The following is a 27,679-nucleotide window of genomic DNA, read 5'->3' on the forward strand; positions in this document are numbered from 1 at the left end:
GACAATAAAAGATCAAGCATAAAAGACATTTGTCACCAATAGACTAGAAATAATAATTGTAATAAAAAATACCAGCTTAGCCCAAAGCCTCTCTGAAAGAGCCAGGTCTTACACTGATGTCTGAAAGACTGCAGAATTAGGACTTGATGAACCTCCTTAGAAGTTTGTGCCACTACTGAAAAAGTCCTACGCCTGGTAGACTCCAGACCACCCTCAGCAAAAATAACTGGCAAGGGACATCTGATGTTAAATGGAGCACTCTGGGCATTAAAGGTTAAAATTAACACCTTACATTGGCCCAAGGATATTGCAGAGCTGGAAAAAGTGTAGAAGAAGGTACAGTAATAATTTAGGGGCAGCGGCATCACTAGGGTTCGCGTCACCCAGTACGGGATGTCAGCCTGTCACCCCCCATGCAGTGGGCGGGGCAACACCCCAGGTGGTGGGCGTGGTGATGTACCATCACTCTCCCCCCACTGGTTTTTTGGCTGTACCTTTTGATAGAACAAAGATAGCACACATTCCGCATGAAATTACACATTGATTGATATATAACATGATGGTATTATTCTTCCAAGTTGTGATTTTGGTTACTAGTGGTGTCACACATGCACACACACCCCCAGGGTATCAACGTACTAATACCTTATTGCAGCAGTTCTCAAACATTTAGCACTGGAACCCACTTTTTAGAATGACGATCTGTCCAAGACCCACCAGAAGTGATGTCATGGTGGAAGTGACATCATCAGGCAAATTAAGTGTAAATAATTAAAGTAAAACAAATAAATAAGCAGAAGCCAGCCCTGGTCCACCAAGTGAATTTTCTCTGTAGCCTGCCTGCAATAACACCCCCCTCCAAAATCAGTAAGGTTTTTAGCCCTACCCAGTGCCCAGTTCAATTTAAGAACTTCTGTTTAAACCAGTTTACTGTCAGAATCCATGTGGCTTTGCAGGTCTCAGAAAAGTTCACCTTATCAGCTGAAGCCTCAGTTTTGATCCTTTTTAGTGGACTAGGAAGCTGCCTTCTGGAGCATTTGTTGAGCTCTAATTCCATCAGATCAGGACCATTCTGTATGTTTTTTGTGTTTGAAAAATATTTAAAAAATTTTTTTTTAAAAAAAGATCAGGACCATTCTGGTGGCTTCACATTCCCCTTTGCCTGGCCTGACCACCAGCCAAGGCATATTTGCTTATTTGTGAGTAAACACAACGGTGAGTTTCACTTTCCATAGGGCTCAATACATTCATCTGCTTGGAGGGAGAGACTTTCTTTTCAGGTGTTTTGGGGGGCTGCATTCATTGGATCAGGACCATATTGGTGTCTTTGGATTCTTCTCAGCCTGCCCTTTCTGACGGACTAAGGCAAGTTCACCTACTCGCGAGTAAACACGCGATATGGCTCAGTTTCACTTTCCATAGGGCGCCATGCATTTTTTGTTCTCTGGTTTTTTGGCCATAACTTTTGATAGAAAGGACATATTTCACTCTGGTTTTCTGCATTGTATTCTGCTGGAAATTCCATATCCAGTGGTATATAACATGATGGTATTACTCCTAACCACCGCGATTTTAGCATGTCACCCCCAGTACGTGTCACCCGGTGTAGCCTGCACCCCCTAGCAATGCCACTGTGTAGGGGATCCATTTTGGAAAGCAGAGTGCTGCATGAAACAGCACTATAGAATACATTGCTAATCTAATAGGCAAATGACCATTTGACAAAACAAAAGGAAAGGAAACTCAAAGTTAGACAGTTGCTGAAGGAATTCTTCTAATGGAAGTAAGTACTGTACAAATAACCTGAAACTTCAGCAGGCTGCTTCTCTACAACAGACAATATATTTAAATGCTTTGGAGCAGGGATGGGTGAGTCAACTGTACCTTGACTCAGGTCGAGTCACAAGTCTCTGCCCCTGCAACTCGAGTTGAAAATGGGTACTAATGGGCAGATTTTCTGAGTCGCCCAGAGTGTTTTTGGCCCAGAGCGTTTTGGCAATTCGAAAAGACTAGAGTCATGAACTTGTCCTTTAAAAAGCCAGTCATGGCTCCATGGAGGGACAAAAAACTGAGCTGCTGCCAGGGTGTTTGTGCGTGTCAGAGTTCTCTTTGACCACTCCCTTGATGTCCCCATCCCTTCTGTAAACAAGGCAGGAGGGGGTGGGGCGGACTGTGAGAGTGGGGAAAGAGGGAGAAGGGCAAGTGGGAGGAGGAGCAGCTGGGCGTACAGCAGCTTATTGGTATGACCCAATCCTTTGCAGCTCAACTCAGAAATAGTCCTATTTGTGCTGGTCATCTTCCTTCTCTCACATAATAATGGAACCCAAAGGAGCCATGGAGTTGGAAAGCATGACTGCTATGAACTATCTCCTCCCCAGCTTTCCCACCTCCTTTTTCCACCTCCAACCAATTCTAAGGCAAGAAGCCTTTGGGTTCCTCCTCCTGCCTTCCCTCATCCAAAGAAAAAGATCTGACCACCCATCCTTCATCAAATGATCATCAGTTCTTTCAGACATGGACAAGAAAGCCCGATCCTGCCTCTCCCCCCCCCCCCACTCAATGCACAAGCATTAACCTTTCCCTGCCTCCTGACGGGAACTTCCTTGCTGCTTGCCTGGTCTGAATGATGGCCCCACGAGGCCTTTCATGCTGCAAGAAAAGTAAGCAAGCACACCCAGACATAGGCAGACTCTAGTCTGCATGCATGGGGAATCGGTGTCGAGTCAGTGGGCTCAGACTTGAATCAGTGCCAGAGTCATCAATGCAGGTGACTTGACTGTACACAAGGGCTGAGGCACCTTCCTTACAAGGGGAAGCTACAAAACATGAGTTTTCTTTCAAAGAAAAGGCAGCCAGGGAGGATATGGTTGAAACTTATAAAACACACGATGTGAACAAGAAGAAGTTTTTCTCCCTCTTTCACAACACTGAAACCCAGGTATCAACCGCAGAAGATGATTAGCAGACAAACAAAAAAGAACATCACAGAGCATGTCATTAGTTTATGAAACTTGCTTCCACAAACTGTGGTAATGATCACTAGCTTTGGTGGCTTACAAATTCATGGAAGAAAAGTATATCAGTACTGAATAGTCATAATGCTACCTTCACATGCAGAGGCAATGTGCAGGAGAACAACAATGTGAGAGAATATACCTTTCTCTCTTTCTTGTGGGTTTCCTAGACACATCTGATTGGCTTCTGTGCAAACAGGATGCTGGATGAGAAGGGCCTTTGGCTCGATCCAGCAAGGCTGCTCTTATGTTCTTTTGGCTCAGAAACAAACAGGCTGTTAATGCAGATGGAATAAAATAAAAGTAATATGCTCTGATTTATTACATTTGAAGAAATCCTGCTATTGAGCTATTGGTTGGGTAAAACACATTGGCTTAGCATTGTATTTCTGAACTTGTTCTTTTCATAAAGCGAAAGGGGCCTAAGCATCTACAGTGATATATTTTCTTGTAAGATACAACCAGTTTAAACATGTTCAATCCAAAATATGACAAAACTAAAGGAAAGAAAACTCAGAGTTGGACAGTTGAAGGAATTCCTCAAATGGAAGTTCAAAAAACCTGAAACTTTAGCAGGCTGCTTCTCTATGATAGACAATACACTGTATATTTATATTTTTGAGAGTGGTTGCCAAGCATCATTACAGTACGAATAATTTAAGAGGAAAGATCTCTTTAAATGAGAAAGAGAGAAGCCTAGAGTTGTGATTTATTTACTCTTGAAGCTAATAGCTGACAGTTGGAGACCTCTTTGAAACAGGAGTTCTAGAACTTCTTTATTTTAAATTACAGAAACTGTATACATTACAATTTTCAGCTCAAAAGTAAGTTCCTCATTAAAATGTGCATATCATGCTGTTGATGCACTGAAGTGTTCTGGCTTCTTGATCAAAAATTGAAGAGCTCCCTAATTCCATCCCTACAATTCTGGACTGGAAAAATGGTTAATGTCACCATCCCTTTCCAAATTGATAAGATATGACCAAAGCAGATTCCTAAGTAGAAAAACATCTTCAGTTAACAAGTGAACTTCTAACTTGTAATAAGCAAATGGTTACAGGCAGACTATCTGGGTGTTATAATTCTATAGAAAGGCTTGTGGCATGCTGTATACAAAAGAGCCGTCTCAGGGTCACTAAAGGTGCTTTGGTCTTGGGTCTTAATCTGCCAGGCACAGGCATGGGTTAAGTGAGAGGAGAGCAACAGATCATTTCAGTATTGTTTGGCTTCAAGAGGAACTCCTTGACTTTAGGGACCTTTTGGACAGCCTGAGAGAGGAGCTTTCCCAAGGTTCCTTCTTCAGACTGGGCTTCCTAGGTTTTGGTGGCAGCAGCAGGGAAAGCAAAATGAAAGCTGTCTGAATTGGCCCACACAGTTTTACATACCTGCACTGTAGCATTCCAGTATCACTGGTGTGGGTGATGTGATAATCTGTGTAACTGACATGATCATACTTTGGTGCAGCAGTTGATCTATCCCAACAAAAGTACTTAGTGTGCTGGTACAGTAAGTTCTAATTGGTCAAAGAGCAGTAGAAATAAAGGGAAGTTTACTTAACAAATCAGTAACCTAATGTTGAGAAACTGCCCACCTGCATTTCTACTCAACAAACCTCTATGGTAAAAGAGATGCGGTAAAAATGTTGAGTTTTTTAGTCAGTATGGAAAACGTTAGAGACTATATTTATTTATACAGGTATTTATATACCGCCTTTCTTTGGTTGTCAGATTTCTCCTCAGACTTTAATCCAAGGCGGTTTACATAGGCAGGCTGTTCTAAACCCCTGTAGGGATTTTTACAATTGAATAGTTCTAGTCTTTCATAGAACTCCTTGTTCCAGCTGGATTCCTTCCCGGTCTGGCTTCTCTCTGGCCCTTTGCCTTCCACGCCTCACTTGATGGCAACTCCTCTCTGCTACCGAGGGTCAGCTCATCAGTATATCAGCGTGTTGTCAGTTCTCAGCTACTTCCGGTTGTTTCGAACTGGCAGCCTCAGATCTTCAGGCATACAAGGTGGCAGCTCTACCAATTGAGCCAGACCTCCTGCCCCTGATAATATAGATTATCACATCTATAGCAGCCTTTGACTATACAGGGATATGAAAGAGCAACAGAAGGTTATTCGCCCATAGCTGCACGTGCAGAACATCTCTCCATTGTCTGGTATTGTTTGATCTACCTGTCAACATCTGTGAGAAGGGGATGGGCAGAGGGTCCAGCACAATTTCTCTACCCCTGCCTAGCTTTTAAGTAGGGATATCAGACTGGACAGTGTTGATATTGAGGAGACCTTTGCAACTTGTGTGTTGGATGTGCCTTTCCCAGCAGCACTGGTTTGTCAGTAAAAAGAAACTGGTTTCTGTCCATGGCTCACTCTCATGGCATCAGGGTGATTAGTTCCACAGTGATGTGATATATATGAATCAAGGCTGTTACAGTAATAGTAATAATGGAATAGCCCCATATAAGTAGTAAGTGAAATCTGACCTGGCAAGTATCATTGCCAGTGTAACCTGCTACATAATTTACAGCCTAATCCACGGGATTTGTGCTGCTGGCACAACGCTTTGAAGATTCCTGTGCTAATCTCATTTGGCAATTTTACTTTGAGTTATTAATATTCATAATTCTTTAAAACAGTGTTCTGTATTTTTAAACTTCCATGTATGCTTGATTGTGAGAAAATTTTAACTGAATTACAAAATGTTATTCTTTAAGGATTTGATTGGATATGACCTCAACTGATCTTTTATCAAATGAATGCAGGCTTTCTGTTGTAAATTTTTCCCTAAGGTTATGGATGACTTTGACTAAAAATTGCAACCCTGTTTTTATGGATATCATGCCAAAAGTGCCTATTCCCACTTGCGGTTCCTTTTTGACTTTACCAATATTACATTTTCAGGTTTTTCTCTTGTCTCTGGATGCAAGAGCAGTGTTATACAATCAATAATAAAAGTTGCTTCACTGCCCTTAATGTGCTTTTTAATGTTTTTTTCTACGCTAAATAACAGATTTGTCTTCAGAGAAACATTGAGATCTCTTGTCACTATAAATTTGTGTCATCCAGGATAAATATAATTTTGCTGCATTTCCCATAAATATTCCTAACAGTAGAAGTGAAAGACAAATTGTCTTTAAATGTTTGGCAGTTCCTCAGAGGGTTTCAAAGTATAGCTGGAAAGACATCTCTTTATTTTAAATTTCAATTTTCCAGGTGTTTTTCTGCTCCATTCTGTTGTCAGAATGTCAACAGTTTTCTTTAGTACCAATTTCACATGATTATTTCTTTATACTTGTTAGCTCTTTCTGCCACTCTCTTGTCTTAACTTGACTGGAAGACTAGAGTATTCTCATTAATGACATGTGGTGGCACTTTCCTTTATTGTTCACTGATGACTTTCTGACAGGGATAGATGATGTGCTTGGAGTTCCCAAGAAATTGTTATTCCGTCTAAAAAGAAGAGCTTTGAAACAAGCCTGGTTATGAATGTGCTAACCTGACAATCTCTGACTTTCATTCAAAAACATACACAGCCTAAAGTGTAAGCTTTTCATTGTTGTTATTTTGGATTGGTTTTTCTTAACGCTGTAAAAAGAAAAGGTAAAACAAACAAGACCATCTTTAGTTTGCCTAATTAGAAACAGAGTTTGTTGTAATTAAGTGATGAAATTATCTTCATAATTGTAGCAGTGTTGTTCCAGTGGTTAACCATTGTTTCCTCCATAACCTCATTTAGTGAGGTTGCCCAGTAGTTCATTACTGTATCATATAAGTATTTAGTGATGGTTGTGCAGTATGATGGCTGTGATGCCTGGCACTCATTCTCCTGGGATTCAGTACCTCCAGGCACTGATGCTGTCTACCAATTGCTGTTGGAATGAGTGGAGACTATGCAGTAGCAGTGCTTGATGGATTCCTACCCTGGTCTTGGGCTTAGGTTAAATTGCAGCCCAATCCTATCCAGGGCTAGCCTGCATGGTGTAGGGATGCTGACAAAGTGTCCACTACATCCCATCAGCTGGCTGGGGACCATATTGGCTGGGAGAGGTAAATAATTTTTTTTTACTTAACGCCTCCACCACTCCCTGATCTCCTATGGGCTTACTCAAATCTAGGCCAGCAGTAGATCTGTTAGGGTGAAGGTGTGTCAGGTTCAGGATGGGGGCTTTGAATCGCACTCTTGTTGCTACTACACAGGCTGCAGTCTTACACACAATCTTATATACACTTACATGGAAGTAAGTTACATTGAAATAAATTGGATTTGCTTCTGAGTAGACATGCATAGGCTTGTTCTGTAAGAATAATAGTAATTATTACCTTGTGGGCAAGAGTTCTTTTGTTTATGGGATATAACAGGAGTGGCCAAACTTGATAAACTTCAGATGTTTGAGAGCCACAGTATTTAAGAAGCATTTAAATTCTTAAATATATTCACTCAGCATGAACATTAAACTTATGTTTTAATCCAGTGGACTCTTAACTTATACCTGCTAAATAATTATAAAGATTGAAACTTTCTTATTTACCTTTTATATTACAGTAATTGTGATCCAAAAAGGAGCTCAGCCAATGTATTTACAAGAGCCACACATATTATATTATATTATGTGCCACATGTATCTCACAAGCCACCATTTAGCTACCCTACCATATAAAATACTCCTCATGATGACAATGTTTAACAAATCTTCATGCTTTGGGGCCTGGGAAATTGACTGAGGGCAGCAGTTAGAAACCAGTGGCATGGCATTCTGCATTCAGGTATGGTAGGTACCTGCAAAATTTTCTAGGTAAATTTGTTACTAGTCACAAAAATTACCAGGGTTAGAAGCAGTCTACCCTTTGACGTATCAAAAGTGGCTAACCAAATTGGTACCTAGCTATCATATTGAAACATCTCAAATTTGCAAAAACTCAAAATAGACATAAACCTTTGACTTCCATGATATTTGATCCTAATTTTTAATTTCCTAGAAACCCCCAATGAAAATTCTGCTACATCTAATTTATTGCACAGCATTTCTTTGCCTTGAGAGTTACCTTGAGATGGCTATGTATGTGATAAATATAATAAGCATATGTAATGCTTATCTAATGAGCATGTGTAATAAGCATATCTGAACACTCTAGAGTTTGTGTGTGTGTTCTTTCACTTTGTTTTATTATCTGCATTTTAATTAAATACTTTCAATATATAAAATGCTTTTAAAAAAGTGGAAATTTGGTGCCCAATCCTATCTAAGTTCTTCGCCAGCAGAATGCACATTCTGCAAAAGCTCCATAAAATACTTTTTGGCAGTCAGGGAGCTGGCACACAAGTGGGAAGGCCGAAGCCTTCTGGTACACAGCAATGGAGTGATGGAGGCCTGCTGGAGCAAGTAAGCCTAACTTAGTGGGAAATTGGGGCAAGGGAGGGTAGAGTGGTGGGTTGGGCAGCACGGGCAATTAGGCAGACCAGACCCGGGAGGGGGGCAGGTTTGGCGGTAGTGGTACACACTGAATTCTAACCCTCTTCCCAAGACTGTTCCATCTGCACAGATCAACTTGGACTCGCACCAGCAGGTGCAGTTCCAAGTTGACCCATATGTCTACAACAAATGTCCCCTTACTCCACAGAGACCTCCTGCACCCAAGAGTCCCCCATGGAATGCAGCATAGCCTGTGCTGGCGCCACTGCATCACCGCTTGGGATTTAGTTAGATTTGGGCTGCTCACTTATAGTGTTAAATATAAAATCTTATTATTAACAGCCTAATGGGCAACACAGTCCTATTCCTGGCAGTGCTGTCAGGTACAGCGGCCCCAAAATGACTACCACTGTATCCAGCATCACCGCCAAGGCCACCAGAGGTCTCCTTGGGGGAAGGGGGACTTTTAACCCCTTTCTCTGGGGAAAGCCCAGGTCCTGCAATGGGGCTGCTCAAGTCTATGCTGGCTATTTTGCTGGAGCAGACTTGAGAGCCTCCCTGCCGGGCTTTGCAGTTCAACATGGAGGATAGGCTATGCGGTTTTATCTCTCCCCACCCCAGAATGATTCCCCTTCCACCCTGAAAGACCTTACCACCAGCTAGAGCTCTTTCTTTGCTCCAAGCAGCGTCTGTCCAGCGCTGGGCCGGTGCCTGTGTTCCTTACACTTCAGGTGCCGTAAATGTGCTTTTATGGCGCTAGAGCTCAATGCCGGCACTCAGAGCCCATAGGATTGGGCTCAAAATCCTTGTGCAGCAATGCAGCAGCTGCAATGGGGCTATTCTGCACATTACAGGGAATTTTCAGCTCCTGGAGGTCTCATTGGGGTAAAGGAACATTTGTCCCCTTGCCTGGCATAAGTCCAAGCACTGCTATGGGTCAGATCAGACCTGCACCTGTGGTAGTATTGTAGCTTGTTAAGCAACACTTGGTAAGTACAGTTTATAGCTTTTGGCAATTGTAGCTAGGGTTGCAATCCTATGCAGACTTTCTTGGAAGGAAGCCCCATTGAACACAGTGGGGTTGATTTCTGAGTAGGTATACATAGGATTACACTTTTAGGCAGAAATCTTGTACCTACTTTCCAGGATGTAAGCCCCATTAAACACAATAGGACTTACTTCTGAGCAGAGATGCATGACTGTGCTGTATCAGGTCATATGCATATAATTTAAAGATTATACTATACTGTCATTGGCATTTATTTAAATTATACCACATTAATTTCTAACCAGTAAGTTCTGTTGTATTCTGCTATGAATGAAGATGGTACAAGGTCTGAGTCTGCTTAAAAGTCTCACTGGAATTTCTTGAATACAAAAATCCTGAAATGGTGTCATGCCGTTGTAGCAGATGCTTTGTCCTCCTTTGTCATTTTGAACTTTGCTGTGGGAGATGTATCCATGGAATATGTGGACTCCTAGAATAACCTACGCTATTTTCCTTTTTCTGTGTTTAAAAGAATACATCACACAGATTGACCCCATGGGATCTTTTGGCAAGAATAGCAGGTGCAACTGCATTTGGGGCCCATACCCATAGGAGACAAGCCACAAAAATAGACCTGGAGCATTTAATTAACTAGTTTAACGAACAAAGGCTTTGAAAAATGAACTTCACATGGGTGAAAAAAGTGTTGTTGTTGCCATGTATTATTTTGTACTTAGATCAGAACTTCTCTTTAGAGATGAGAATGCTAAGAAAACATAATGTATAGTGTGTGTAGTTTAGAAAATGTAAAAAGCAAGCAATTGTCTGTCCTTCCAAGTAGTGCTAAAGGGCAGCTGATGAAGCTGATTCACACAAGTCTCAAACAAATGAGAAAATAAATTTCACAGTGAGTACATTTGAATAGTGGAATTTGTTGCCATAGGATTTAGTATTAAAAGTGTGAAGCAGATTCTTTGAAGAGAATTGTAATAATGCATATTTACCAGATTAAGTTCATGTGTGAATGTTAATATTCTCTATGTTTCACTCCAGTTTTTTTGTAGTAAAACATTTGCTGCAGCCTTGATCATTGATACTGTGCTTTGCTAACATGAAGGCACAAACCTGTAGTTGGGGGCCCAATCCTATGCAATACACTCACCACAGGTGTGCACTGTCCTAAATGTGCCGTAAAGCAAGTTTGCGGGTGTTAGTCCTGGCCAAGTGTGGGCTCTGAGCTGGCAGGCTTCTGCCAGGTGCTCCATGCAATGCATTGGGTGGCGCAGAGGTATGTCGGGGCACGGGGAGAGGCAGGGAGGAGGTGTTCTGGGGCAGATGGAAGGCAGGGGGAAGGCGTGGCAGGGAGGGAGTGGGGTGGGAAGGGGACAAGACCAGCGGAGCTTAGCTCTGCTGTATCTGGAACCCTATTTTGGGCCTCATGGCCCGACACAAAGCTTCTTGATTCTGCGCCAGCTAAATAGCGAACACAGAGTCGAATAGCCCCATTGCAGGGCTGCTTCCCTTACTCAGGGGAAGGGGACAAATGTTCTGCCTGGTTGCACTCAGGATCTCATGGTAGCCATTTTGGTACCGTGGCAGACCTGGGTGCCCGGCAACTCAGGATTGGGCTATAAGTTCTGTGCTCAAATAAACATTTTGCAGTTAAGATTCATACCATGTAGTTAGAGGTCATTAATAACCATTTGCAGTGCTAAATACTAACTCAGGGAAATGAACTGGGCATGATTGTGTGTTCTGTATTGTACGTTAATTGTATTTATTATTTGCGCCACTGCCATAATGTTTCTGAATGTGTATTTGAGCCTACTTAAGCTTTCTGGTCATGTTTTTTATAAGGCCATGCCATTAATTGTTATTAAATGTGCCCTGTCAGCTAAAATAAAGCCTTCCATTGATTTGCATCCTAAAACCTTATATTGTTTTGTTCCTGCAAGTGTGAAAGCTGGTGCATTTTCTTTACAGTTAATATTCTGGACTAGTCTCAATGGCAATATCATTTGCAAAGTTTAAAAGTTCTATAACTGTTGCCTAAAAGTGACTCAGCTGCAGTTCCAATTCATCAGTTAATGCACAGTGTTTCACTGTAGGGTGCCCGATTAAGACATGGAGACGGGAAAGTGCCCAGCCCTTGGGTCCCATGCTTTCATGTAGATGAGAATGTGAGAAATAAGGGGAATACCGAAATAGCAGAATTGACTTCAGTAGATAAACTGGGTTCATGGTGGGGGAGAAATTACTATTCAGAAGTAAAATGTGCTGCATTATGTGACAGTGTGGCTGACATTAAAGCAACTTATTCAAAAGGACACAAAGCACAAAGGGAGGGAGAGAAGTTTTTAGTGTTTGAAAATCTTCCCATTAACTGAACACAATATGCAACAACAAACATATGGATCAGTCTCATTAAGAAGAAAGAAAATTGTTTTAAATAAACCTCAAAGAAGGAGAAGACGAGTATCTTTTTGCTTCAGGAAATGACTGCCTCCTGTTGTTAAGACAAAGGAGTAATGGAGTTAAATTAGAGCAACCATCAGTTTGATAGGTTTAGTGAGAGATAAAGCTACAGAGTGTACAGTTGTCAAGCACACTCTGCTGCAAAGAGGGAATAAAATAGCAGGCTGCTTAAGTAGCCTGAACTTCAATAATGATGTTCTATCAAGCAAGGCACTTAAAACTTGTGGTGAACAAGATGAGAGAGGGAGGAAAGGCTAGATTGATGGTCGTTTCTCAGATAATGTCACAAGTGTGGACCTTGGTTGTCTCTGGCATTGGGGGATATTAAAAAACCTGTACTGAAAAGGAATAGTAGATATTGCTAAAGCTGGCCCATAGCTTTTAAAATTAAAAACTGTCAAAGTTCTAGAACTATCTAGTTCTAAAACCTCCAGGCTGCCAGCATTTCATGTTGGCCTCAGCATCCAAGAAACATATGTTTTGCATTCTCAATCTGAGCAGAGGTCTGTCTAGCTCAGCATTTTGTTGCAGACAGTGGCCAACTAGAATTCCGCCAAAAAGCTCACAAAGCGGATATGATGTTGATATCCACCAGGGATGGGCACTCAATTCAGGTTGACTCGACGCGAGTCACGCAGCTGTTTTTAATGGCTCGAGTCAACTTGAGTTGTGGATATCACTGACCCCGACTCTACTCGTGACCTGGGGTCAGTGACTATAGTATGCCAGGCCATTTTTGAACATGGAAATTTTGTTTAGCAGCAATACTGATACATGTGTTTACTCTTGCTCGTATGCCATGAATTTGTCCAGTCCTGATCCTTCTTTAAATTCATGTAAGCTCAGGCCTTTCCCAGAGTGTAGGAATAAATTCCAGAAGTTATCCTTACATGAAACCAAACTTGAACCTGATTTGAAATGTAGTTTAAAATAAATAGGTTCAAGCTAGGCAGAAGTAAAATTTTTTTCCACAGAAGAATAATTTGACTTGCTTTCTAGCTACAACAGTACAGTCAGCAAGGCAAAAAGATCAAGTCACAGCACCCATAAAGTGGATGAGGACAGCCTCAGTACCGCCAGTATGGATTACTGTGGGAGAGGCTTGCTCTGTTCCAGGATATCCGGCAATTAAACACCATCTGCAGGGGAATTCACAACTAATTTTTCTGCTTCGGGGAGGGGGGGAAAGCATCTAATCAAAAAATCTAGCTGCCTGTTTATTGCTAGCTCAGGCAATAGATCACTGGTTCCCAGTTTGTGGTCCCTGGGACTTTGAAAAGTGGTCTGCAACGTCTCAGGATTACTTCCAGCATGCTCCCCCATGGACCACCAGAGAGGACAGAGAATGAACTGCCCACAGCAAGCAACAAAAGCAGCAACCCATAAGTCTTTACTATAAATAATAAATTGAATAAATCTAATAAATCTTCTCTAATTATTACAAATTTAATTGTATTTTTTGTGTGAAGGGGTAGTGGTTGCATTCAGGGCTCATGCGATGGGGTCCAGGGGGTAATTTTCTACCTGGACCCAGGGGCAAAAAGGGGGCCAAGAAGCCAGAGGGCCCCCAGAAATTTCCTGGGATCTTATATTTTCCAGTCTCACCCGAACTTGCTGCATGTGTGGGATGCTAGGTGTATGGCAGCTGCGGCAGCCACAAGCCATATGTGCTGGGCCAGGGAATGCATACATGACCACTCCTGAACACTGATAAATCTGGGAGGAAACTGGCCTGCTACAGTAGCTCTTTGGTTTGTGGATCTGCTTACCATGAAGGAGTGTATCAAGGACATAGCTATGGGAGTACAGCTGCAGAAATATGTTTGAGTACACACAGGACACTTTCCATTCTAGTGTGAGCTAAACTATGATGATCTAATTTTCTGCATAATTTTCTATATTTAAAAAATGTTAGAGTGTGTTTGGTTTTCTGACACTGTGCGAAAGTAGACCTGGGCTCCACATTGGGAAGCAAGATAGACCTGGGCTCTAAAGACGCTTTGTGCTGTTGCCACCTTCCCTGTTTCACCTTCTCCCCACCCCCGTCAACATCTCCATTCTGTTTCACTTCTTACCCTCATGCTTTGGGAAGGGGCCCAAAAGAAACATTGTGCCCCCCTGATAAAATTCCTCCTGGAGGCCCTGGTTGCATGTGGTTCACACCGACTCAGATTTTGTCTCAGTGGTCCATGGGCTCCTATAGTTTGGGAACCACTGCAATAGAGGGAAGTACCAGAGCCTCAGTGGAGTCAGGAATGTATTCCATAGTTATTCTGGTTCTAAGTAGTATGCAGGTCCAAGGGTCATTTTCAGCTTGAATTGCCTAAACTGGTTTGTGAAACAGAGACTTGAAGGGATGGTGATCTGGATGTGGAGAAGATCAACATCACTCCATTGTCATGGACAGATTACTTCCTGGTAAGGTTTAGACTTGTCGCGGCCTCCTGTCTCCGCAGAGGCAGAGGACCTTATTGTTTTGTTCGCCCCCGTAGACTGATGGATCCAAATGGTTTCCTGAGGGCTCTGGGGGATTTTCCTGCTGCTAAGGCCAGTGACTCATCTGAGGCTCTGGTTGATCTCTGGAACACAGAGATGGCCAGGGCTGTGGATGAGATTGCTCCTGAGCGGTGCCTCGCAACCAGCAGAGTCAAAGTGGCTCCTTGGTTTACCAAGGAGCTTCGAATGATGAAGCGGCAGGGTAGGCGTCTTGAGCGACGGTGGAGGAAGACTAGTGACAGATCTGACCAGACACAGGCTAGGGCCTACTACAGGGCCTACTCTGTGGCGATTGTGGCAGTGAAGCGCTTCTTCTTCTCTGCCACTAATGTGTCTGCACATAGCCGGCCAGCGGAACTGTTCCGTGTGGTGCGGGGTCTCCTCCATCAAACCCCATCAGTGGATCAGGAGGACCACACGGAGGTCCGCTGTAACACCTTTGCAAGGCACTTTGTGGATAAAATTGCTCGGATTTGCCACAACTTGGACTCCATGCTGACAATGTCTAGTGATGTTCCCATGGCACCTGTCAATCCTGTTTTGTGGGATTCTTTTCAGCTTGTAGAACCTGAGGGTGTGGACAGGATCCTTTGGAGTGTGAGGCCATCCGCCTGCCCACTGGATCTGTGCCCAGGGTGGCTGGTTAGATCTGCCAGGGAGGGACTGGCCGAGTGGACAGAGAGGGTAGTAAATTCATCTTTGGGGGAGGGGGTGATGCCTCTGGCATTAAAGCAAGCAGTGGTTCGCCCCCTCCTGAAAAAGCTCTCTCTGGACCCCTCTATGTTGGATATCAGCCAGTCTTGAACCTCCCATTTCTGGGCAAAGTGATCGAGCGGGTGGTGGTGTCTCGGCTCCAGAGGATCCTGGATGAAGTGGATTATCTGGATCCCTTTCAATCTGGTTTCGGGACGGAGACAGCCTTGGTCACCTTGGTGGATGACCTACACTGAGGGCTGGATGGAGGGAGTTCATCCTTGCTAGTCCTTTTGGACCTCTCAGTGGCATTCGACACCATTGACCATGGTGTCCTTCTGGGACGGCTGGCCGAGATGGAGATCGGGGGCACTGTTTTGCAGTGGTTCCGGTCCTTCTTGGCCGACAGGTCCCAGATGGTGATATTGGGGGACTCCTGTTCGGCACCCTGGCCCTTGAGGTGTGGGGTGCCACATGGTTCTATATTGTCCCCCATGTTGTTTAACATCTACATGAAACCACTGGGAGAAGTCATCCGGGGATTTGGAGTTGGGTGCCATCAGTATGCTGATGACACTCAGCTCTATCTCTCCTTTCCACCTGACTCCAGGGTGGCTGTCTCTGTCCTGGAGTGTTGCCTGGAGGCAGTTGGGATCAGGGTGAGGGCGAACAAGCTGAGATTAAATCTGGACAAGACAGAGGTCTTCCCAGTGCAGAAATCCACGATGTGGGTGCTGGACTATAGCCCTGCTCTGAATGGGGTTGCACTCCCCCTGAAAGAGCAGGTTCGCAGCTTGGGGGTTGTCCTGGACTCGCAGCTCCTCCTGGATGTCCAGGTGTTGACTGTGGCCAGGGGTGCCTTTGCCCAACTTTGGCTGGTGCGCCAGCTGCGACCATACCTGTCTCGGGTGGATCTGGCCACAGTGGTCCATGCCATATTGACATCAAGATTAGATTATTGTAACGCACTCTACGTGGGGCTGCCCCTGAAGATGGTCCGGAAGCTACAACTAGTGCAGAATGCGGTGGCTCGGGTAGTTGCTGGAGGTCGATGATTTGACTCTGTCATGCCGCTACTCCGGCAGTTGCACTGGCTACCCATTTGTGTCCGGGCTGAATTCAAGGTGCTGGTTATGACCTTTAAAGCCCTAAACGGCTTGGGACCAGCGTATTTGAGAGACCACCTTCTTCCGTATAATCCAGTCCATTCTCTAAGGTCATCAGAAGGGGCCCTGTTGGTTGTGCCGTTATTGAGAGTGGTGAAGGGAATGGTGGCCAAAAACAGGGCCTTTTCAGTGGTGGCACCTGCACTATGGAATTCCCTCCCCTTTGAATTGAGAGCAGCATCCTCATTATTAATGTTCCAGCGGGGCCTGAAGACTTTTTTATTCAGGAAAGCCTTCGGGGAACTATAAGGGCTGTTTTTATAAATTTATACATCATGTCTTTTACTGTGTGCTTTTAATCTGCTGCTATGTATTTTATCTTGTTTTAATTGTTTTTAAGTGTTTTGTATTTTTAATGTTTATCTGTTTCCTTGTATTTTAACCTGATTGTTAGCCGCCTTGGGTGCCCTTCGGGGAGAAAGGCGGAATACAAATCTAATAAACAAATAAATAAATTTTAGGTTTCACTGTGGCAACAGTTAAACCAGAAAACTTCAGATCCGTATATCTGTTTCCATGTTTGTTTCCAAGCACTATCACTTTTGGGTATTGCCCTTTGAACCCTCCCTCTTTCCCAAAATCAGGGGCCACCAAACTGCAACCCATATGCAGAATCTAGTACACGTACAAAACAATCTTAGGTGTAGCATGGTGGTGGTGAAATCTTACCATTCCACACTGCAGCTTCTGTTCTTTGAGCCTAATCTTGGCAGAGAGTCACTCCAGGAAGCTGCTTTCCCCCAGAAATGAGGGCACAGTGCTTTCTCAGGTGATGTGCTATGGAAGCAGTTTCCCAGCATGACTCTGCCAAGATTGGGCAAAGAGAACGGAGGTTGCAGCATGGAACAGTAAGACTTTGCCACCACCGTGCTGCACCTGAAATCATTTTGCAGGTGCACTGCGGGCTGCAGTTTGGAGACCACTGTCCAAAATGATCACCAAGGTCTTGATATTCTTGGTCATCCTTCTGAGAGAAAATAGCATCCATATTCTTCTTCATTAAGATCTAATCTCTGTGGATAAGTCAGCAAGGAGTTCACAGACCTGTAGAAGTCTTATCACAATTTCCTGAAAAGTTGCAAGAAGAGCCAGATGAAGCCAGTGAAATGCTTCCAGCCTTTTGTGTCAACATAGATACAAAATAATTTTCATTGGATAAGGAGCTGGATAAGAACCAAGCTGACATTAGAGATCTAGTTCTATATGAGGAAATGTTCAAATTAAGAATCTTTCTAGTCTGCTATGGCCATGGTATGCATAAGTATGCATTTCTGTGATTTGATTCCACTTATGTCCATTTCATCAATCTTGCTTCTGTTGTCAGGATTTGATCACGCTGAATTACAAGGGATTTATAGATGGATATAAATTTTTGTTGTTGTTGAATGGACTTTCTGAAAGTGGAAAACACATGTGTGCTTGCAGAGTATCCAGAGAAGCTGAGAAATGTTCTCTACTTAAATGCAAACTCACACAATGAAACTTGACAGCTATAACCTTCAGCCAAGTTGATGAGATATTATTTTATGCATAGAAAGAGCAACTGTCCTGAAAGTGGCTTTCATTCATCCACAATATGTAATCTGAGTTTGTGGATGGGAAAATGTAATAATTTGAAGACTACTGGACAATTTTTCTTTTTTGAAAAAGTCAGCAGCCATTTTTATTTTAGATGGATTGTGACATTTCACATTATTTTTGCCCCTTATAAGCCATGGAACAAACGCTTTCTACCACATAGTCATAAGTGCCATTAATAGCATCAGACAGGCCCCATATTTTAAAAGACGGCTTGTAATCCTACTTGCATATTTTAGGAAGTCCTGCAAATTTTTCAGGGCAGCCCTGATAAGAGGTGAGGAGTCCCATGATGATGGGCAGAGGTGCTAGGTGAGGCAGGCAGCTTAGTGTGAAGCCACCTGCCCAGGAACCAGCCTAACAGGAAGGTGCTGTGAACTCCCTCCCCCTGATGTGGTCTGAGACCTCCCCACCTAAGTGCCAGGGGGGACACCAGAACCCTGGGAAGTGGGCTGCCGATGAGACCAGCCATCTTTCCCCCTTTTTCTTGGTGCCAACCACCTGCTCTCCTCTGGGCATGACACTTCCAAGAGTGAATGCTAAGGAAACTCATGTGGACTGAGAGTTAAATCTGCACAACCTGACTTGTGCTGTTTTCAGAATTCAAAAGCCATCTAACTCTTTTCCTATATTTTACTTACAAAGAGCAAGAATGTGGAGTTAGAATGTGGAATCTTTTCCTTTTTGAAGTTCACCCTTTGCACTAGCTATTACTGAGAAACATTTCATTGTTCACTGAAAAAATCATTTTGAAAGATCCCCTAGTAATTTATTTTTGTACATCGCATTCTTTTTTTCTAATTTGTAATTAACACAAGGGGCCTACTACTTTTACTGAGCACACTATTAATATTTAGAGGCTTGGTATAGTTAATGAGAAATTTTATATTTCAAATAGCAGTTCGAAAGCATTTATAAATTGGTTTGCTGACTCAATAAAAATATGCATATTGGCAGTATTGCTTAGGGCTATACTGTGTGTGTGTGTGTGTGTGTGTGTGTGTGTACCTTTCTTAGAGCTGAAGTCTTCTTTCTCTAGCATTTCCCACCATGGCAGAGTGATCCCAAACTGATCCCTTAGTGTCAGCCTTGGAGTGATATTAAACACACAGTTTGGATCTCAGTGTGAGTTGGAGATGCTCATGGGGTTAACATAAGCTGTGGGGAGGCTTATCTGTATTAAGAACACAGTGCTCAGGGTGCAAGTTTAACTGTTTACTCCAGACCATGGTGGAATAAAGAGGTAATCCCCCACCCCACACTGTAGACCTAATCTGGATAGGTGCTTTCCATGGTTCATGTATAAAAAACAACCAACCACAGGATTAGTTGATAGACACATATGTGCTGTTGTTTCCATTTGTGTATATGAACAACTATTCCAAAATGTGAATAAGCAATAATGCATAATTGGTTCTTTGAGCAGTGTGCACGGTTGAAGCAACTACCGTGTGGGTACTTGGTTCTATAAACGGGGCCTTATAGGCAGATCCTTCAATGGCCTTGCCCTGCTGGGACTAGTGTTCCTGCAGTGTAGGTTCCTTTAATGCTGTTTGAAAATACCAATTCTTTCCAACTTTCCATCAGTGATGCAGCTGGCCAATGGAACATGTGCTGCATCCAGCAGTGGTGGAGGGGCAGTCACGGAGACCACCTCAAGGGAACAAACATTCCCTTACCTCAGGGCTGCAGTGCAGCTGCTTTGGTTCTGGACAGCTGAATAGGATTGGACTCTCAGTCTCTTTATCAGTTCCCTCCCCTCTGTTCTTACTTTGTTGTGTTTTGTTTGCCCAGTTGCAAATCTGCTGTCCTTCGGTTGTCAAAAGATTAGGCTACCACAGCCCTGAAAGTTCTGTGAAAAGTTGTTGAGGGCATGAGATGTGTAGCAAAAACACAAGGAAGTTTTTGTGTTGTTTCCCAGGCCTACTAAGTGGGAGGAATGGGACACTCAAAGAAATAAGAGGGTTAAAATTTAATCAACACATAGCATTCTAAACCGTCCATCATGCCTTATCCTTTCAGGTTTCAACAATTTTATTGTGCAAAAGGAATATGATATTTGAGCATTTTATAGCATCCATCAACCAAAATATACCCATCGATTCCAGAAAGGTTTTCAACCCTCAGAAACCAATTATTTTTGTGTAAAGGGAAGCACAATGAGAAACTGGTTTTGAGGATAAAATAATGTTTTGAATTAAACATTAATGAAATGAAGTTTAAAAGCAATGAAGTATACTATATTTATAAATGTATATATTTTAAAAGATATGTATTTTTAAGCACTTGTCAAACTGCATTAAGCTGGTGAGCTACTGAAATGTCAGGTGCGTTGCATGTTCAGGATGCACAGTTGGCACTTTGCTGTCAGCAGGGGAGTACTTTTACAACTAATTCCTCAGGAACTGCAGGATGAATCTGTCTGCAGGAAAGAAGGAAAAGAAAGCAAGCACTGGGTGTGGGGAAGGAATTACTTGGCGGGGTGTGTGTGTGTGTGTGTGTATCATTCCCAGAAAAAGAAATCCTCTGCTTTTTCAGAATGGATTGGCTTATGATTTCCCCCATTTAGAGGCAAAAAATCTTGAAAGGCATGCATTATGCCACAAATGTGACAAACGCACAGCTCATTAATGTTGCTGGTACAATTACCTGGACGTCATAGGGCTGCAGATTTTTTCCTGTCACTGTTTTATTTGGGAATAGCTGCGCTTCACAATATTTGTGGCTGATGTTTCCCGAACCCCAACAGATTCTCTTGTTAGGTTGCCAAATCTCATTACTTGTTTTTTTTGTCATAAGTCAAGCAGCATTTCAGTTTGTTGATGTCCGTGTATCCGCAAAGGTGAATCTGAGCTTTCTTTTTAATAGAAAGATTCTAGACTTCATGTTTGTAGTGGGGAAAAACAATTAAATGTGCAATTTAAATATTCCCTCTTGGTCCAAAAGCAGACAGTACATAAAATCTTATTAAAATATCCCAATAACTTGGAACACTTCCCCCTCAAAATAATAGTGGTGTTTTGACATGTATGCATGTTTTTCCATTGTCAGAGAGATAAGATTTCCTCGTTCCATGTTAGGAATGATAATAAAATAATATGATTTTGTTCTAATTTTTCTCTCATTGCCAAATTAGAATAGGCTTCCAGGATCAGGTTCTGGCTGCTTAGCAATCAATCATGTTAGCCTTCAGAGCTTTCTGGGTATATGGGCCACTATTCCCCTTGAGGCCTCCCCTAGCTGTGTAATAGAAGACCAACAATCTCCAGTTTGACCAACTTGCAGTAGTTTCCATTGCCTGTTTGCTTAGGTTTCAATTATATACAATTTACTTTGGAGTAAGTCCCACTCAAGTCAGTAGGACTTACTTCTGAATAGGCATATGTAGAATTGCACTGAATGAGGGCGGTGGCTGCTAATTCAACAGGGAAGTTCCTTTACTCTGTTTTGCCAGGGGCTCCTGTTCATTGCTGTTTCTGCTATCACTTGTCCTGGGTTTTCAGGTCTGGAGTAATCTTCTATACATTTAAGAGTTGCGTAAGACGGAGACTCAAGGCCCAATCCTATCCAATTTGCCAGTGCCAGTGCAACCATGCCAATGAGGCATGCACTGCATCCAGTGTTGGGGAGACAGTCACAGAAGACTCCTCAAGGTCATTTGTTCCCTTACCTTGGGGCTGCATTGCAGCTGCACCGGTGCTGGAAAGTTGGATAGCATTGGTCCCTCAGACAGGGGCAGAAGAAACATGGCTTAGGCTACAATTGCCATGGAGAGAATCCTTTTGGGGCTTACTTCTGAGTAGCCATACATAGGATTGCACTTTCACAAGTACAGGAGCCCTCCGAAGATTGCTTCTCACTTATAATTTGTATAGATATCTATATAGTACATATTGCTGGTAGCAGTTCTGACTTAATCACATGCATTTAAGTCATGGCTAATATTTTTAGCAAAACACAGAGATAGTGATTTGATTGAGAAAGAATTGACCTTCAAATTATGTGAATTTTGCCAAGAAAGCTGCAGGACAAAGGCATATAAGCCATTCTAAGTTCATGTGATACACTTCCATTTTTTATTTAATTAACTGTACCTGAGTTCAAAACATCAAGAGAGTGATGTCTCAGGTCTGCAACTTGTATCATGGGAATTCCAAGCTACAGTATTTTGCTTCCATCACTGTTTCGGGTGTTCCTACTTACATCAGGTTCAGGCCATCTTGTCTGCTTGTGCCAAATCTACTTTAGTACAAAACTACATGAAGCAGTTGCTTGGGGTGGAATATCTGAGAGGGAATGCCATTTTCACCACAACCCCAATCTGTATATGTGTGAGATTCTGACTTTTTGTTATATCTCATTAAACTGTTTAAAGCCAGCATTATGTGCTAACATTACTGTGTGTTTCTGACCTTCAGTGTTCCTGACTTGGAGAAATTTCTTTTTGAAAAGGTGTGCATTTTGTACCAGATGAAATATGCAAGTCTCAATTTGGGCTGATTGGAGCATAGTGGAAGACATGATGAGGTGATATTTAGGTGTATAGAGCTCTGTACATTTAGAATTTTATAGGTCAAAAGCAGTACTTGGAGTTGTGTCTGAAGAGCAAAAAAGACAAGAATTTCTTTGCCATGGCTACAACCTAAAATAACTATGAATTCAGGCTGTTGATTGTGCCAGAAAGAATGCTAACTTATTTCAGAAAATATTGTTGATCAATATGAAAAATTATTGCATGATGAAAAGTATATGAAGCAGTTTATAGTTGTTGACCAACTTTTCATTTTCTCAGAATAAATTTAAATCTAATTTTAAGTGTTTCAACAAAAACTTTTTGTTTCAAAATAGAATTCTTATATTATCAAAAAATTTTATCTTATGAGGAAGTAATCCTGATATCACAAAACGGTGACAAATGTCTGAGGTATTGCAATAGAAAATTAGTATTTGGATTGAATTATCAGATTGGATCTTATTCCATAAATCCTATGGGCATAACTCATCCCATGATTTGTTTGTTTTCTTCCTTATTCCATTTGTGTACTGGATTTGCATAGGTAGAGTCAGGCATTGAGCTTTTTAGTTATTGTGGTAATTAAGTGCAACTTGTGACTTATATGCATGGCAAGTTAGAAATGGAACAAAACAACAACATAGATACCTTTTTGAAAAGCTCTGAATTTTTATCATTGTTCCTTTAGGAAAAAGTGATTGTCTCCAAATGGTTTCCAAGTCCATTTTCTAGACTATTTCTTCCTATCATTATAATTTCCTAACCATAGGGTTTCTTTCAACTTTCAGTAGCATAAGGTCAAGTGTAGTTTGACTCCAGCTGTAGGAATGGAGTCAGAAATTTCCACTGGCTTCCTTTGCAATTATGTTAGTAATATATAGCTCCAACGGTAGCCCCATTTGTGAGAGGGTTTAAATGTTTATCAATCTTGTTTGGGATTGATACAGATGGGCAGCTTTATTATACAAGAACTGAAAATGAGTTTGGTGTAACAAGCAGTTGAATACAGTTCATCCCCAAGCATGTGCTGCCACTTTTTCACTTGCATGATCTCCTATGTGTGTTCATATAGAGGTTAAGAGGCAGTGGAAACCTAATTTGGTATCTATTGCAGGGCTTGGATCCAAAGAACAGCTTGAGTGCACCCAGTGGAATCTTTGACTTCATCCTGTTGAGTGACAGAACCTCATGACTTACCACATTTTTCTTTCCTCAAAGTTTGAGAAAAGTTTGAGAAGAGTTTCTGTTCTGACATGGGGATGTGCTGTGTGCCTCTGTCATGCAAAGGAATTCCTCTGCTGAAGCAGCTCTATGAATCAGGCCAGGTTTAAGACTCTGCATTTCAGTGGGATCTAGGAATTGTATTTTGATGGAGAGTATGATCCAGCCCTTAAGTGGGAAGGGCACAGTTGTAGTTCTATTGTGGCCCATGCCAGTTGAAAGTGGTTTGTGGCAGGTCTTGTTGCATACCATACTGAATTTTTTTAAATCACTAGCCTCGGTCCCAGTTGGTTAATGGAGGCTACTAGGGTTGCATTTTTCAGTGTACCTGAAAACCCTGACTAGAGCGACTAGCACACATGTGAAGGAGGAGGCCCTTAGATCCCATCTCTTTCTTCCACCCAAAATGTGACCCTTCAGCTCCACTTCCTTGGCAAACACTCTGGTTCATTTTCTAGTCATCTTCTACCTTTACTTCTGCTACTTTCTACCTTCTGGCTCTGTGTTGTGTTATTTTGTATCAAGAATTCTGCCACCAGAATTGTTCAGCTCTCCCACATGATATCCCATACTGGTTTTCAGTCCTGCCCTGCATCCAGCAGAAGTTCCTCAGCCTTGTATTTAAAGCTTTCATAGTTTTGCCCCATCATCACTCTGTTTCATATCCCAATATATCCATGCCCTGGACCTATCTCTTTGTTGCCACTTTGTAAGGAACTGTGCACATGTAATTGCACATAGAAATTAATTTTTCTAACGCTTTGATGTCATTATCAATAAGACATTTGCATTTTATTGAATTGTTCCATTAACGTATTTCTACATGCCCACAAGTCATTATTGTACCTGCATGACTTTTCTTTCTAATCTTTTAAAGTTCAGTGTAGTGGGATAAAAATCAGTTGCAAAAGTTTATGGTGGCTAAAGAAACTTTAAACTGTAAAATATTCAGTTTTCTGATAAGAAAAAAAAAATACTTTGTTCTTAAGAAGTAATGGTATTAAAACAAATCGTTACTGTTCAATTTTTTTATGAGCTAGGTAAGCTACATTTCTTACCTAGTTACATAACTTGGACTACTGTAGTTGGATATTCATGTGTTGGATAGTAGCCATAAAGGCCAAATATTTCAGCAGCAGAAAAATCACTTATAATTACTATCCACATTAATTGAGCTTCAGTCGTAGATTGAGAATAACAATCATCTCATTCAGGTTTTATCTTCTTTTTCATTAAAGCTCTCAAGGTCACATTAACTTCTTTTTGCTTCATAATTAAATAACTAATTCAAAATATAATTTAAGTTACAGTGTTCTAGAACCCAGTATGGATTGCATTGAACGTAATTTTTTTAATGCACATGGAAGATAGAGTTTCCAAACGATCATGCTAAAATTGTACTAGCCTTTTCCCCCTCAGTGTCAGTGTAGCTAAGGGGAGCAGCCTCTTCCCCTTCATCCAGTGGGAGAAGCTTTTTATCCAGGTGCCTAGGAGGCTGAAGGCAAGGGGAGAGAGAGAGAGAGAGAGAGAGAGAGAGAGAGATCAGGACAAGAAATGTCCTCCAAGTTGGGTTTCTTTAGAATTAACAGAAGCGTAGAAGAAAGCAATAAACAAACAAATATGAGGATCCAGTACCTGTGTTCTATAGTCCCATGCTCATCCCAGTAGTTGCACTTCTCTAAGTCACCTAGGTCCTTTCAGGCCTCAGGTGAAGACTCTTCAACCAACTCTCCACTGAGGCAGGTGGGGATAGTGGAGAGAACTCATAGGTCAGCTCACTTTGGCTCCTAGGCCTGTGGTGGCTGGTCAACCTAGCCTTGGTTTAGGCTCAGAGATGGGAGCAACCTTGAGAACTTCTAGGATTCTGATTGTTGAGGGATGTCCTTCTCTCACAGGGATGTCCTATGAGGGATGTCCTGCCCTACTTCATAGATGGATCTGGTGCCAAGCTCAGTTGAGGGGATTCTCTTCATCCTGTTTCCTTGGGGAGCCTTCCTTCTCTGATTCTAGCCTGGGGTGTCTCCTCCCTTCTTCCACCCTAGGGTTCTATGATTCCCACTTTTTCTTGGCTGCTTCCTATCAACTCCCTTTTTCCTTCCATCATTCCTTCTGATTCTTTTTGCCCTTTCTTATTTCCCTTCCTTTCTCATCCTTTGCCCATCTTGTGCATGTCCTTGCCTGCTCCTTAGTGCCAGCTCTTCTTAAGGACTGGGTAGCTGTCGAACAGCTGAATGCTGTCAGTTGCAGAACCATCACCATTCCCCTGGTGATGATGACATCATCACCAGATGCTGTCAGAGTGAGCAGCTACCTCTGTAGCCATTCTCACCTGGGTAGCATACCTCACAGCTAGGATTGCTAGTCATCTTCTGTCAATGTTCCTATGTATGGCTGCAGAAATTCAGCAGGTAAATGTTATCTGGCATAAAGATGAAATCCTTTTGTCTCTAAAATTCCACAAGATGTTTTTAATCAGTTGCATTTGTTTCCTATCTAGATATTTTAATTAAAACCTGTTAGAACCTTGAGAAATACCTTAAAATAGAATCTTAAAGTCACCTAGAAGAATGTGCTTATCATTTGTGATTTTTCCATTTATAATTTAAATCCTCACAGTTAGTTCCTTCAGTGTTTCAGTAACTAGCGTATATTACAGGACTGTGAAATTCTACTTACTCAACAGTGAATTTTGACCTGCAAATTACTAAACCCCAATTTTGCTAAGTGGGATTTACATACTGTGGTTTTCAAAGTGAAAGACACTTTTAGTTCCTAAGGAACCATATGCAGTTGCTAAGTGAGACATTAATGTCTTTTTCTTGGTTCCTAACACTCAGAACTGCTTGACAGACTCTACACAGTTCTAAAGAATACAGGTAGGAAAATCCTGTGTTGCTTCCCTTTCTCCAGACTTACAACCCAATCCTACTTAACTCCCCTTGTGCAGATGCGCCAATGAGTTGTATCCTGCATGGGAGTTTCAGGACCCAGAGGTCTCCTCCATATAAGGGTACATTTGTTCCCTTGCCCAGGGATAAGCCTCCACCATCTGCATGGGTCTGCTTGGATCTGTGCTAGCTATTTTGCTGACAGAAGTCATATTAAGGCCAAGAAGGGGGTAGGTTATTGGCAGCGCTGCTGCCCCAAATACTGCATGTTCCTGGCCTTGACCCATTCTCTCCTCACCCTGTCTCCTCCCTGTTTTGCCCTCTACCTTCCCTGTTCTGCTCATCCCTCCCCTGCCACTGTCCAACTTAGCTATCTTGGTCTGGCGGTGGGACTCCCACTCTGCTTCCATTTAGTTGACAGGGTAGCAAAAACAGACAGGGAGAAGCCAAAAGAGCTGTGTCTAGAGAGCTCTTTTGAATGCTGAAGGAACTCGGATCCCACTCCAGATGGGAGGAAGTGTGTGGGAGGGTTGCATCATTTTTTTGTTTTCCCTTCCTGGTGGTGACTACACTTTCTGGGACTGTCTTTGTCAGGGTGCTGTGTTCATCACAGTCATCTCAGAAGGTACATGAAGGCACGTGGGAAGTTTTTTTTCCCCCAATTCCACTGTCTTTGCCAGATCACCACAGCACTGTATTTTGTTTTTGTATCCTAACAAAAACCAGCCTGCAGGGCATCTTAGGAGGTGGAAAGGTAGCACACATATACCCAGATAAATAGAAATAAATATATAGTCCATTAAGAAAGGGAGAGAAAAGTGTCCTTTCTGGTTCTGAAACAGCACAACATAGCTCCTATCTTAGGCTGCTGGCTAACTCTGAACAGGAGCACTCCTTGTAGGGGCTAGGGATGACAACAGTTCATTGTGTAGCCCCTGTGTGTGTGTGTGTGTGTGTGTGTGTGTGTGTGTGCGTGCGCGTGCGTGCGCGCGCGCGCACACACGCACACACACACATTCTCACCTAAATTATTATTTTACATTTTTGGCATCTTGAAGATAGAAATGGCATTGCTTCTAAGTTTATTTTTAGGGAAGAAGCTTTGTGCTGCTATTTTCTGTTACTGTAGTATGCAACGTCATGCTCAGGAAATAAATTTACAGCTGTATTGTCGCAACATGCTTGAGGCTAGCCTGAGGATTTTGCTGTTCTTCAGAACAGTAGTTTGATTCC

The 27,679-nt window shown here is 42.3% G+C and overlaps 1 protein-coding gene across 3 annotated transcripts in view; it reads left to right on the plus strand.

Moving 5' to 3' along the window:
• The window catches only part of TENM2 (teneurin transmembrane protein 2), an 831,585-nt gene that overhangs the window by 361,057 nt on the left and 442,849 nt on the right, over positions 1 to 27,679 (plus strand). The gene's annotated exons all lie outside the window — the stretch shown is intronic.

This window comes from Tiliqua scincoides, chromosome 2 (assembly GCF_035046505.1).
Source record: "Tiliqua scincoides isolate rTilSci1 chromosome 2, rTilSci1.hap2, whole genome shotgun sequence".
Lineage (NCBI taxonomy): Eukaryota > Metazoa > Chordata > Lepidosauria > Squamata > Scincidae > Tiliqua > Tiliqua scincoides.